General features: G+C 44.3%; 1 long non-coding RNA gene across 1 annotated transcript; it reads left to right on the forward strand.

Moving 5' to 3' along the window:
* Positions 1–382: 382 nt before the first annotated feature.
* On the forward strand, positions 383–1,215 carry LOC142571183 (uncharacterized). The gene is made up of 3 exons (XR_012825789.1): positions 383–568; positions 881–976; positions 1,088–1,215. It is a non-coding gene; the product is annotated as an uncharacterized LOC142571183 (long non-coding RNA).
* Positions 1,216–12,168: the final 10,953 nt, after the last annotated feature.

Raw genomic sequence — 12,168 nt, forward strand, 5'->3', positions numbered from 1 at the left:
GATGCATGCCAATCCCATTTTTTTAAAGACTTGCGTGCCAAAGAACCAGCTATAAGTGCAACATTTTTTCTCAAAGTATCGATCAGAAGACACTTCTTGAAGCAAACCAGCTTGGTGCCTTTATACAAATGCTGCTTAGTCACTAAAAGTCGTACCATAACATGTTTGAGGAAAATCGATTAGAACATTGATGCTTTAATGCAATGCTGCTGTCGTGCTTAACACTGCACTGTAGGTCAATTAGAACGCAGTATTTTCTCATTCCAGTTACAGTGGAATCTTGTTAATCCCAGTAGTTCTGAGGCACCACAATGCATTATTGCTGTAAAAATTTTGCAAAGCCTTTGCCAGTAGGCAGTGAGCTGTCATGCTCATTTCAAGATGCCTTTGTCTTCTTCACAACCTTGTGTTATACTGTGAGATGTGGATCCTTCAAATATTACAGGAACTTGCATGGCTTGTGTACAGGATATAACATTTCCTGGGAATGTTCTCAGCCTAGGTTGTGAAAGACTGCTTTAAACTCATGGGGACAACTGAGAGTGACAAGAGGCATTATTTTGTTGAGGTAAGCAATCTTTAAGCTAAAACAAGAGGCAGTATGCATGATTGGAACTGAACTTTCACATTGAGTGGGCATTCTTCTAGCAGCACTGGCACGATGCTTAGATCTCTGTGCTTCGTGCAGTTCTTTTTCTTTGCCTTCTTGTTGCCACAGTGTTTCACTTCCCTGTATTCGTGTCATTGACTCCTGTTAAGCTTGTGCAATTTTTACTCCATGCAAGCGCGGACTGATTTATCTTCTGTTAGGGAAACAGTCATAGTTTGTCCGGTGACCCACTGGGCTATGTGAATAATGTACACAATGATGCCATTTCAGACTTTTCAATCATCATGATGTCGATGGCACTGTCTACAAAACTATCACCACTGGATTGCCCCTCTTCAGCGGGCAAGGCAGCAGCAGCACCAATAGGTGTGGTACCATGATAATGTTTACTGCATATGTTCTCAACATCCCTTCATTGTTTCATAGCTTCATTGCCCACATAGTCGGTGCCTTAATTTTATTCCTACATATGCCCAGGTGGTGTCCCAATCCTGTAGCCCTCTGGTGAGTGGGGATATTGAGATGAACCATCGCCCTATTAGACCAACTAAAAGACCACAGGATAAAAATTGTAATCTTGGTCCCCCACTTGATTAATGCCTAGCGTCATGACTATTGTAGTGTTGATAGCTCAGATATGTTGAAATAATTTTTGCTCTTCAAAATGAGAAAACACATGACATTGCTGAACTGTGGCTGTTCGTCAACTCTTGATATTAAACAATAGAAAATCTTCTTACCGCCCTCAAATAGTTTGTGCGCGGTTTACAAGCTGGAACATGCATTCAACTAACTTTCTCCTCAAAACTTAATAACCGCTTCTCAGAATTACAATATGGAAAATTGTTCATGGCAGAACAGCTCTTTTTGCATCATTTTGTGGAGTCTTGATAATAGCAATCCCTTGCTATTGAAAGTTGTAACATTCTTTTCATTAACATTGAAGTTCGAATGCTTTCAAGTCCTCTTAAATAAAAAAAAATAGGAGGCTTGGGACATTGTGATATAGGGTCTATCCAGACATTTTTAAACTGCTGGAATAAGAAGTTAACATTCACGAATATTTGTACTGAGAAAAAGGTACCAAGTTCGATTTATCGAAGCAGTAGTTCATACACACCTCTAACACCACCCCAGGAGGAGCCAGACACTGCCAAATTTTTTCCAATATACCCCCCGCCCCTCCTTACTTTCTCCCGCACGCAAGAGGTATTCGCTAAATGCCAGTTAGGTCGGAAGAGACAAAATAGAAAGGTGTCTTTTTGCACCTCTTGTTCATCGAGCAATGTTTAAGAAAAAATGAGGACATATAAGGCACTGTTTCCAGGAAAATTTTTTATCCAAGAAAACCAATATACAGTAAACTACCACTTGAACGTCAAATTATTCAGCTGTACGAACTTTTTTATATCCCCCATCGAAACCCCATTCAACCCAATGCAAATGCCTTTCAGTTTAACAAAATTCAGTACAGTGGCATTTAAGTTCTGTGACCATATTCTGCTACATCATCATCATCATCATAATCATCATCATGATTTTTATTTTCACCACTGGATACAAGGTGAAAAAGGGAGAGCCGGGAAAAAAGCCGAAATCTCTTCGGCTTGACAAAGTTCCGGTCTCCCAGACAGGCACGGAAGCGGCTGGTGTAGCAATACAATTACGCATAAAGTGTGGATATAAGGTTTTTTTTAAACACAAATACATATAGAAATTTTCATGTTATTACATGGAAACTAGTTGTAATACAGTTGTGTCAAATGACCCCCAGTATACAATTATAATCTGTTATCTTGCATATTATTATTTAACACAGACTCAGTTGCATATATCATAGGGGACTTGGAAGCACCGAACGAGCACGGATGATGATAAAATTTTTTCTGATCGCACAGATCGTGCTGGTCGAGGGCCGGATTCGTCGACGCAGGGTCTGAGCATGCGCTGCATCAGGCCTATCTACTGCTACCTCCGGCAGTCTGCCCTGCTGGCTTCATCGGACGAAACAAGTCGTAGGAAGCTGTACCACGTGCACTGCGCTGGGATCACCTGACCAGCACGGTGACGTCGACGGAGACATCGTGGCACCCGGATAAAAGCAGCAGCCTTTTCGACGTTCCCTTCAGTGGACTTGGAAACACCGAACGAGCACGGATGCTGATCAAATTTTTTTTGATCGCACAGGTTAGTGACCAGCATTTAGTCTCTTCAATTAGAGACAACGACGTAACATTAACGGTGCTCCCAAGTCCACAGTGCTGTGTTGCTATTTTGCGGGATTGTTTTAATGTTGTCCGCTTAATGTTACTAACATCCGGAGACGAACAAAATCCAGGCCCTGACTCTGATTCAGATGAATGTTCGCAGCGGGAACTAATGAAACGCATTCTAAGAGAACAAAAGGAAACGAACAAAACACTGAAACAACTGTCTTCAAATATCAAGCACGTGGAGACAATAGTTGCAGATTTGCAAGAAAGAATGACAGTTATTGAGGGGATAATGGAAAGAATGCGAAGACAAGATAGTACACTGCGATGAATCTTGTAAATCTACCATGACGCAAGTAGAATTTCTGGCATCGAAGGTCGATGATTTAGAAAATAGAAGTAGGCGGAATAACCTAGTAATTTATGGAATAAGAGAGAGCTCTGATGAAGATGTTAAAACACTTGAAGAAGTGCGAGACGGTATACTTAAGAAGATCCTAGGAATAGGAATTAACTCAATAGAACGAATTCGCAGAATCGGTACAAAGCAAAGCGAAAGGACACGCCCCGTTATTATCAGGCTATTCAACTTCGCTGAGAAAAACAAAATATTATCAAGCTGCTTCAAGTTGGAAAACACCCAAATTTCGATATCCGAAGATTTCTCAAAGAAAGTATGCGACACACGTGCTAAATAATGGTGTTCTGCAGTAAGTGACAAGGCGAAAGGGGCAAAGGTTTACACAGCCTCGACCCATCACTGAACCTTACATTACCAGCGAACCTTCCACGACGTGACGCAACACTGCTGTGTCGGCTGTGGGTAGGAGTAGCATTCGCCAACTCCTACAGCTATCGTATTGGAATGGCGGATTCACCAATGTGCGCTAAGTGCAAGTGTGAAGAGACCATTAGTCACCTTCTGTGCCACTGTTCTCGCTTCGATAATCAACGTGCGACCCTCCAGTGTGCCTTGAATAGACTGGATGACAGGCCATTTACGGAAGCGAAGATCTTGGGAGCCTGGCCTCACAGCTCATTGGCCCAGAAAGCAGTTCGAGCGCTTTGTCGCTACCTGAGGGCAACAGACTTGAGTGCCCGACTATAGACATCCTACACCTAAGTTCTCTCTCTCTCCCTCTTTCACTCCCCATTCCCCTCCCCACGTGTATGGTAGCAAACTGGACTCAGTCTGGTTAACCTCCCTGCCTTTCGTCTTCCCTTCTCTCTCTCTCTGTCATTTGATAAACTAAAAATAAATGGCAACACCTTTATATGGAATGAGTGTGAGGACAGAAGAATTGAACTATCTAAACCGATAACTTCTGCACACGCTGGCCCAGCAGCTTGCGATGACACGTGACAACAACGTACGAAATGTATCAGAGTGTTATCACTGAATGCGCGCAGCGTAGTCAATAAGTTCAGCCTACTTGAAAGCATAGTTGCAGCTCATCAACCGCACGTTATAGTCATCACGGAAACCTGGCTTCACGAAAGCGTCCAGGATTCCGAAGTGTTTCCACCTTCTTATCGGCTCATACGGAAAGACAGAGAATCGCGGGGGGGGGGGGGTGGTGTAGCTGTCGCAATTAAATCTAACATAAAATTCACAGTTTTAAACAGCATACCTGACCGTCAAAGCGTATGGTGTAAACTTACATTTAATGGAAAAAGCATATTTCTGGGTGGCGTATACCGACCTCCGAATGCGCCCCCTGAATACCTAGACGTTATGCATGATTACATTGCACAACACACTAATTCACGTTCTAATATTATCATCACAGGTGATTTCAACTTACCAGGAATCAATTGGTCTAATCTTTCGCACAACAGCTCTGACGCAAAAAGTGCTGAATCACTATTGCTCATGTCATTTACCTTCTCTCTAGACCAGCTAGTTTCCGAACCGACTAGAATAGCTGGTCCGTCATGTTCTGTGCTTGATCTGATGTTCGTAAGCAGTCTATTTCAAAATAACACATTAAACGTTGAAAATAGCATTTCGGACCATAAAATGATTGTATTCTCCTGTCCAATTTTAAGAAACCGTGAACGCGTTAAGCCATCGATTGCTGTTATCAGGGATTACTCAAGAGCGGATGACAATGCTATCTCAGAATATTTAAACGCCTGCTTTCTGCAGTTTTCATTACTTCATGACGTAAATGAATTATGGTTGCGTTTTAAGCATATTGTACACTTTTGTGAAGAAAACTACATTCTCTCCAGAAAGAAAAGAGTGAACCGAGAATATCCTTGGGTATCGCGCAAAATAATGCATTTAAAACGAAAAATTAAAAGGAAGCGCAGAAAGAAAACCACACGTGACCTTCAAGATCTTGTACGCTTATTACAAGATAAGATCCATATGGCCAAGGAGCGTTTTCTCACTGTTACTCTGCCTTCTTACATGACGAATAAACCACAAAAATTCTGGCGCTACCTATCGAGGGAGCGGCACACCGTATCGCAGATTACTGTTTCGAACGAGACGGTTGTTCAGCCTGACGTCATAGCAAGCAAATTTAATGAATTTTTTCAATCTGTATTTAACATAACTACATTTAACGGTCCCTCTCCACAGTATCAGTTCGAGAATCCAATGCCTGAAATAGATATCGACCAACAAGGAATTTTTCGACTCTTACAAAAACTGGATGTAAAGAAACCCTGTGGCCCTGATGTTATATCAGATGCATTTTTGCAAAAACATGCAGTTTGGACGTCAAAATACTTATACGTAATTTACAGGCGATCTTTGGAAACTTCAGTTATACCTGACGACTGGCGAAGGGCCAAAGTAATACCTGTGCACAAATCTGGCTCTAAACTCGACGAAGTAACTATAGACCTGTAAGCTCCTTCTGTTTACTTGAAGTAGTTTCCGTAGGCCGCTTTTTCTTAAACCCGTGTTGACAGTCGGTTAGCAGGCTATGTTTTTGCGAAAAATTATCAATACGAAAGTTAGCAATTTTTTCGAGCCCCTTTGATAGCACAGGAAGTATAGATACTGGCCGATAATTGCCCATATTCCCCGCAGGGGCGTCTGCGTCAGCAGGCGTTTGGTGTGTTGCGACACCACGTACCCGAGCACACGAGGCTTGGACCCTCCCGCGTGTAGCCGTGCGCGGCTGAGCCGTGTCCGGGGAAAGGGGGATCCTGGAGGTTGAGCTGATGCCGGGTGTTCGGACCTTTAAGGCCCCCCCGGCGGAGGCAACACACCTCTTTGGCCTCTGCTTCACGTAGACGGCACCCCCGGACTGACCCACCCGGGGGAAATCGGTAGTTGCCTTTTCCTGTCTCTCTCTTCCTCCAGCCTTCGTCTTTCTCTCACTTTTCATCTTTCCTGTCTTCTCCTTCCTTCCGCTTACTTCCAAATTTTCCAGGCAGCAAGGGTTAACCTTGTGTGAATAGCCAACCTAGGTTACTTCATATTTGGTTATAGTGGTAACGTACAGCTGGCGTTTGCAGGCCGTGTTTCGCGTGTACTGCAGCGTCCCCTTGTAGGACTCCACGGTGGGTGGCTGGCGTTACTGCCGAAATTACGATCTCTAATGGCTTCTTCTTTCCCCCCATTACCTGATCGCTCCCTCAAGAGGGGGCGCACCGATGATGTCTTCGAATTTTTTGCCCGTCAAAAAGAAACTTTTCCTCGTTTCCATGTAGTGCACTCCGAAACACCAGACAAACCCGTGCGAACAATCTCGCCATTCCTCGTGTCCAAGACTCTTACCCAAGTTCTTGGTACAGGTTATAAAGCATCCAGGATGGCAAGCAGCGATCTCCTCTTGGAACTCCGCAACCAAAAACAATATGAAAAGCTACCCAATCTAGTTTCATTCGGTGACGCCAAAGTAGCAGTAACTCCTCATCGTACCATGAATACCACCCGTGGTGTAGTCTCCGATGATGATCTCTTGGAGCTGACTGAGGCTGAGCTCCTGGAGGGCTTCAGTGAGCAGAACGTCATAAATGTTACGCGAATTAAGATGAGGCGTGATAATAAGGAAATACAGACCAAACATCTGATACTTACTTTTGGCACAAGTGTTCTGCCCGAGTCCATCGAGGCCGGCTATATCAAGCTTCGTGTTCGCCCATATGTTTCCCTAATCCCCTGCGTTGTTTCAAATGCCAGCGTTTCCGTCACAGTTCACAGAAATGCCGAGGCCGCCAAACCTGCGCGAAATGCAGTGCTCATGAGCACACCTCTGAATCTTGTGAAAACTCTCTCCATTGTGTAAACTGTGAAGGCGAGCACGCCGCGTACTCGCGGTCGTGCCCGTCTTGGAAGAAAGAAAAAGAAATTGTCACGATCAAAGTGAAAGAAAATATATCGTTCAAGGAGGCACGTAGGCGGGCGGCATACCTGCCTAAGAACACATTTGCCGAAGTGGCGCGTCAGGGGGCAGCGCCACAACGGTCTCCGGCGGCTGACCGTCCCACACCCAGTGAGGCGGCAGTGACGCCATCCGCACCCCTGGCGGCTGCAGCTAGCGCTGCTACGCCAACCCCGCAGAAGGGGCCATCTACCTCCGGGCAGGTGACCTCAAAGGCCTCGTCCAACGTGCCGAGGCCTTCACGCCAAACAAAGCGCTCGGAAGAGCGCGTGTCCAGCGCCTCGCAAGAGGCAATGGACACAACCACCAGCAAGACGGCGCCACCAGCGCCGAAGGAGCGGCGAGGCACTCTCGATCGCTCCAAACGAGACAAAACTCCCGTCACGGCGCCTGAAAAAGGCCCGTGAGCTAATCCTCGTGTCTTAAACACACAGCACTAAACACAAATAGCATAATGGCTACACAAATACTACAGTGGAATGTACGAGGACTTCTAAATAACCTCGATGACATTAGAGAACTACTACACAAACACAATCCCAAGTTACTGTGTGTTCAGGAGACACATATGAAACCTACTAACACAAACCTTCTTCGCAATTACTTCATCTTCCGAAGAGACCGCGATGAAGCTAACGCCTCTGGCGGAGTAGCAATTATAGCGGACAGGTCTGTAGCTTGCCGACATGTCGCCCTTCAGACGACCCTTGAGGCAGTGGCAGTTCGGGCCATTCTCTTTAATAAATTAATCACTGTCTGTTCTATTTATATACCCCCGAACCATCATCTCAAAAAAACAGACTTTTACAACCTTATTACCCAACTTCCCGGACCTTATATTCTTGTGGGAGATTTTAATGCTCACCACACGATGTGGGGAGACACACGATGCGACGCGAGAGGTCGATTAGTAGAAAACTTTTTAGTAAACACGGGAACATGCCTCTTCAATAAAAACGAACCGACTTATTATAATATGTATCACCACTCACATTCTTCCATAGACTTAGCTATCGGTTCCGCAGATCTTTTCCCTTACCTAGAGTGGAGTGTTATTAAAAATCCATACGGAAGTGACCATTTTCCGATACTTTTAAACTTAATTGAAGAACATCAATGCCCTCCATGTATGCCTCGGTGGAAGCTAGCTTCTGCCGACTGGGAGCATTTTAAGGAATCGACCTACCTATCACCAGATTTTATCACAGATTTTAGTATTGACGACGCGGTAGCGTATTTTACCGCTTTTATCATCGAGGCAGCAAATAACTTCATCCCACAATCAAGGGGTACCTCATCCAAAAGACGAGTTCCATGGTGGAATGAGGAATGCAAGGAGGCGCGGAAAAAACAAAATAAAGCGTGGGGCATACTGCGCCGATACCCCACTACAGAAAATCTGATAGAATTTAAAAACATTAAATCGCAGGGAAGGCGGACGCGAAGGCAAGCAAAGAAGACAAGCTGGGAGAGATTCTTGTCCGGCGTTAACTCCTACACACAGGAGGCAAAAGTATGGAACGGGCTAAGGAGACTAAAGGGAACACAATTTCAGCCATTGCCCCTTGTTGACAAAGAAGGAAGCAAGTTGGAAGACCAGGCTGATGCTCTTGGTGAACACTTCGAGCGAGTGTCTAGCTCCACTCAGTATACGGATAACTTTCTTAAACATAAAGCAATAGAAGAACTTAAGCCACTGAATCGGAAATCCATCCCAAACGATCCTTATAATCGTCCTTTTACGATTGCGGAACTTAAAGCTTCCTTGTCAGTATGTCGGAGCTCTGCACCGGGCCCCGATAGAATCATGTATGATATGCTTAAGCACCTAGAGTCCGACACACAAATCACGCTACTTACACTTCTCAATACTATCTGGGCTGCTGGATACCTCCCATCAAAGTGGAAGGAGGCTATTGTAATTCCTGTTTGGAAGCATGGTAAAGACACTTCATTGCTCACTAGCTACCGTCCCATAGCGCTTACAAGCTGCCTCTGTAAGCTTCTTGAAAAAATGATCAATCGCCGTCTCGTACATCTCCTAGAGTCCAGTAAAATGCTTGACCCATTTCAGTGTGGTTTTAGGGAAGGGCGATCTACAACCGACCATCTCGTGCGCATCGAAGCGAGCATTCGCGATGCCTTCGTGCACAAGCAATCTTTTCTATCTGTGTTTCTGGATTTGGAAAAAGCGTACGACACAGCCTGGCGGTACGGCATCCTGCGCGACCTATCGGCGCTGGGCATCCGCGGTAATATGTTAACTATCATAGAGAGCTACCTAGAGAACCGTACATTTCGGGTTAAAATAGGTCCTGCACTGTCGCGTCCATTCATACAGGAAACTGGGGTACCCCAGGGTGGAGTACTCAGCTGCACGCTCTTTGTCGTAAAGATGAACACGCTTCGGGCATCATTACCACCAGCTATTTTTTATTCCGTCTATGTAGACGATATACAAATAGGTTTCAAATCCTGCAATCTCACAGTCTGCGAGAGACAGGTACAGCAGGCCCTAAACAAGGTGTCCATGTGGGCAGACCAAAATGGATTTAAAATCAACCCACACAAAAGTTCCTGTGTTCTCTTCACAAGAAAGAGAGGCCTGGTCCCAGATCCCTTTCTAGAACTGGGCGGACAACGAATTCCTTTTAACAAAGAGCACAAATTTCTAGGTGTTATACTTGACTCCAAGCTTACTTTCATTTCACACATAAAATGTCTAAAAACAAAATGCCTAAAAACAATGAACCTACTTAAAATCCTATCCCACACTACATGGGGTAGCGACAGGAGGTGCCTGTTGCATCTTTACAAGAGCCTAGTTAGATCACGGTTAGATTATGGTGCCGTAGTATATCACTCTGCTGCACCTAGTGCGCTAAAAATGTTAGACCCCGTTCATCATCTGGGTATCCGCCTGGCCACTGGCGCATTTAGAACAAGCCCGGTGGAAAGTCTATATGCAGAGTCAGACGAATGGTCACTACATTTTCAGAGAACGTACATCAGCTTTACCTATTTTCTCAATGTGCGCTCCAATAAAGAGCATCCGTGTTTCAAAACTGTAAATGACTTAACGTGTCAAACACTTTTTAATAATAAACCCTCCATGAGAGTTCCTTTCTCACTGCGTGCAAGAGAACTTAGCACGGAAATGGATGTCCCTGTTCTCGAACATCGACTAATGCCTCCAACTATGCTATCACCGCCCTGGGAGTGGCAGGTGATAGACTGTGACGTATCCTTTGTAGATGTCACAAAACACGCACCTGACATCGAAATCGCTATGCATTTCCGCGAACTTCAATCGAAGTACAGTTGCTCCGAATTCTACACAGACGCGTCTAAATCACATGCTGGTGTATCTTATGCTGCTGTTGGTCCCTCTCTTTCTATATCTGACTTACTGAACCCGCAAACAAGTATCTTCACTGCAGAAGCTTATGCAGTACTGTCTGCAGTAAGACATATACACAAATTAAAACTCGACAGAGCAATTGTATACACAGACTCGCTAAGTCTCGTAAAAGCCTTAATTTCATTTCAAAAGCTTAAAAATCCTGTATTCATTGAACTTTACTCCCTCTTATGCAGTATTTATATATCACATATACATGTAATAATATGCTGGGTACCTGGCCATAGAGGTATCGAGGGTAATGTACTGGCTGATAAAATGGCCACATCACTCACATCACTAAACACTTTTTCTGCAGCTGCTGTCCCAGTCACAGATCTGAAGCCTTTCTTGCGTAAGAAACTGCGACAACACTGGCAACGCATGTGGAACGCGGAAATAAATAATAAACTGCACGTTATAAAGCCACAGCTCGGTTTTTGGCCCTCCCCATCAAAATCACGGCGAACAGATGTCCTATTCTGCCGCCTCAGAATAGGGCACACATTTGGCACACACAATTTTCTTCTTACTGGAAATGAACCGCCAACCTGTGGTCGATGTGGTGAGAGGCTGAATGTCCTCCAGGTCGTCTTGGAGTGTCGCGAAGCCGAACCTGAAAGAAAGAAGCATTTTCCTCTTGCATATCGTCATCGCATACCTCTTCACCCAGCTATGTTTCTTGGTAAAGAACCATTTTTCAACACCAAAGCAGTCCTGAATTTTTTAAATGAGGTTGTCCTACATGTTATGAGCCCAATAAATTCGTAGCGCATCCTCTCTCCAGAGGATGCCGCTGTGATAGCTGTTTTATATAGCACATGCCTCCAGGCCCTTGTGTCTCAAGGGCTCTAACGAGGCCATGGTGCTCTAGTTAATTTTAGAAACCTATGCATTTCTTTTAAATATATCGTATCATTATTTTGCAATGCACCTTAATGCACATAGTACACGTCATTTGTCATCGCCATAATTTTATTACACGTACACTTTACGCACTTTAGAGTGACTATATTTTAGGCCCCTTTACAGCCACGTCACATCAACTTCACAGAATTCATAACTCCACTGCGAAATCACTAACACTTGCATGGCGCTCTTTGGCCATACCTGGCCGTTGCGCCAATAAAAACCACACATTCATTCATTCAATTGCCCATATTATTTTTGTCACCTCCTTTGTGAACTATTACTCTCGCTACCTGCATATTACGCGGGAAAACTACGGTTGACAGGAAAATATTAAAAATGTGCATTACTGCAGGTGCAAGTAAGTCTATGACGTACTTAATTGGCCTAATTTCTAAATCATCAACGTCTCGACTATGGCTATTTTTCAAGGATGAAAAATGTTGTAGTCACCTCAGGGATGCTAGTAAGCTTTAGGAATAAAGATTCTCTTAATGAAGCGGCATGCATTGTATCTTGTATGTCGTGATCTATGCATCCTACTTTAACAAAAAAATTGTTAAAACGGTCTGCAAGTTCTGTACCACCTACAAAAGTGCAATCAATGTTCAACTTATCTGTTTGTGTATCGACTGACTTCCGATTTAGTGCTTCGTTTATTTTTTTCCATACATTGCCACTTCTGCTATT

Source organism: Dermacentor variabilis, chromosome 2 (assembly GCF_050947875.1).
Source record: "Dermacentor variabilis isolate Ectoservices chromosome 2, ASM5094787v1, whole genome shotgun sequence".
Taxonomy (NCBI): domain Eukaryota; kingdom Metazoa; phylum Arthropoda; class Arachnida; order Ixodida; family Ixodidae; genus Dermacentor; species Dermacentor variabilis.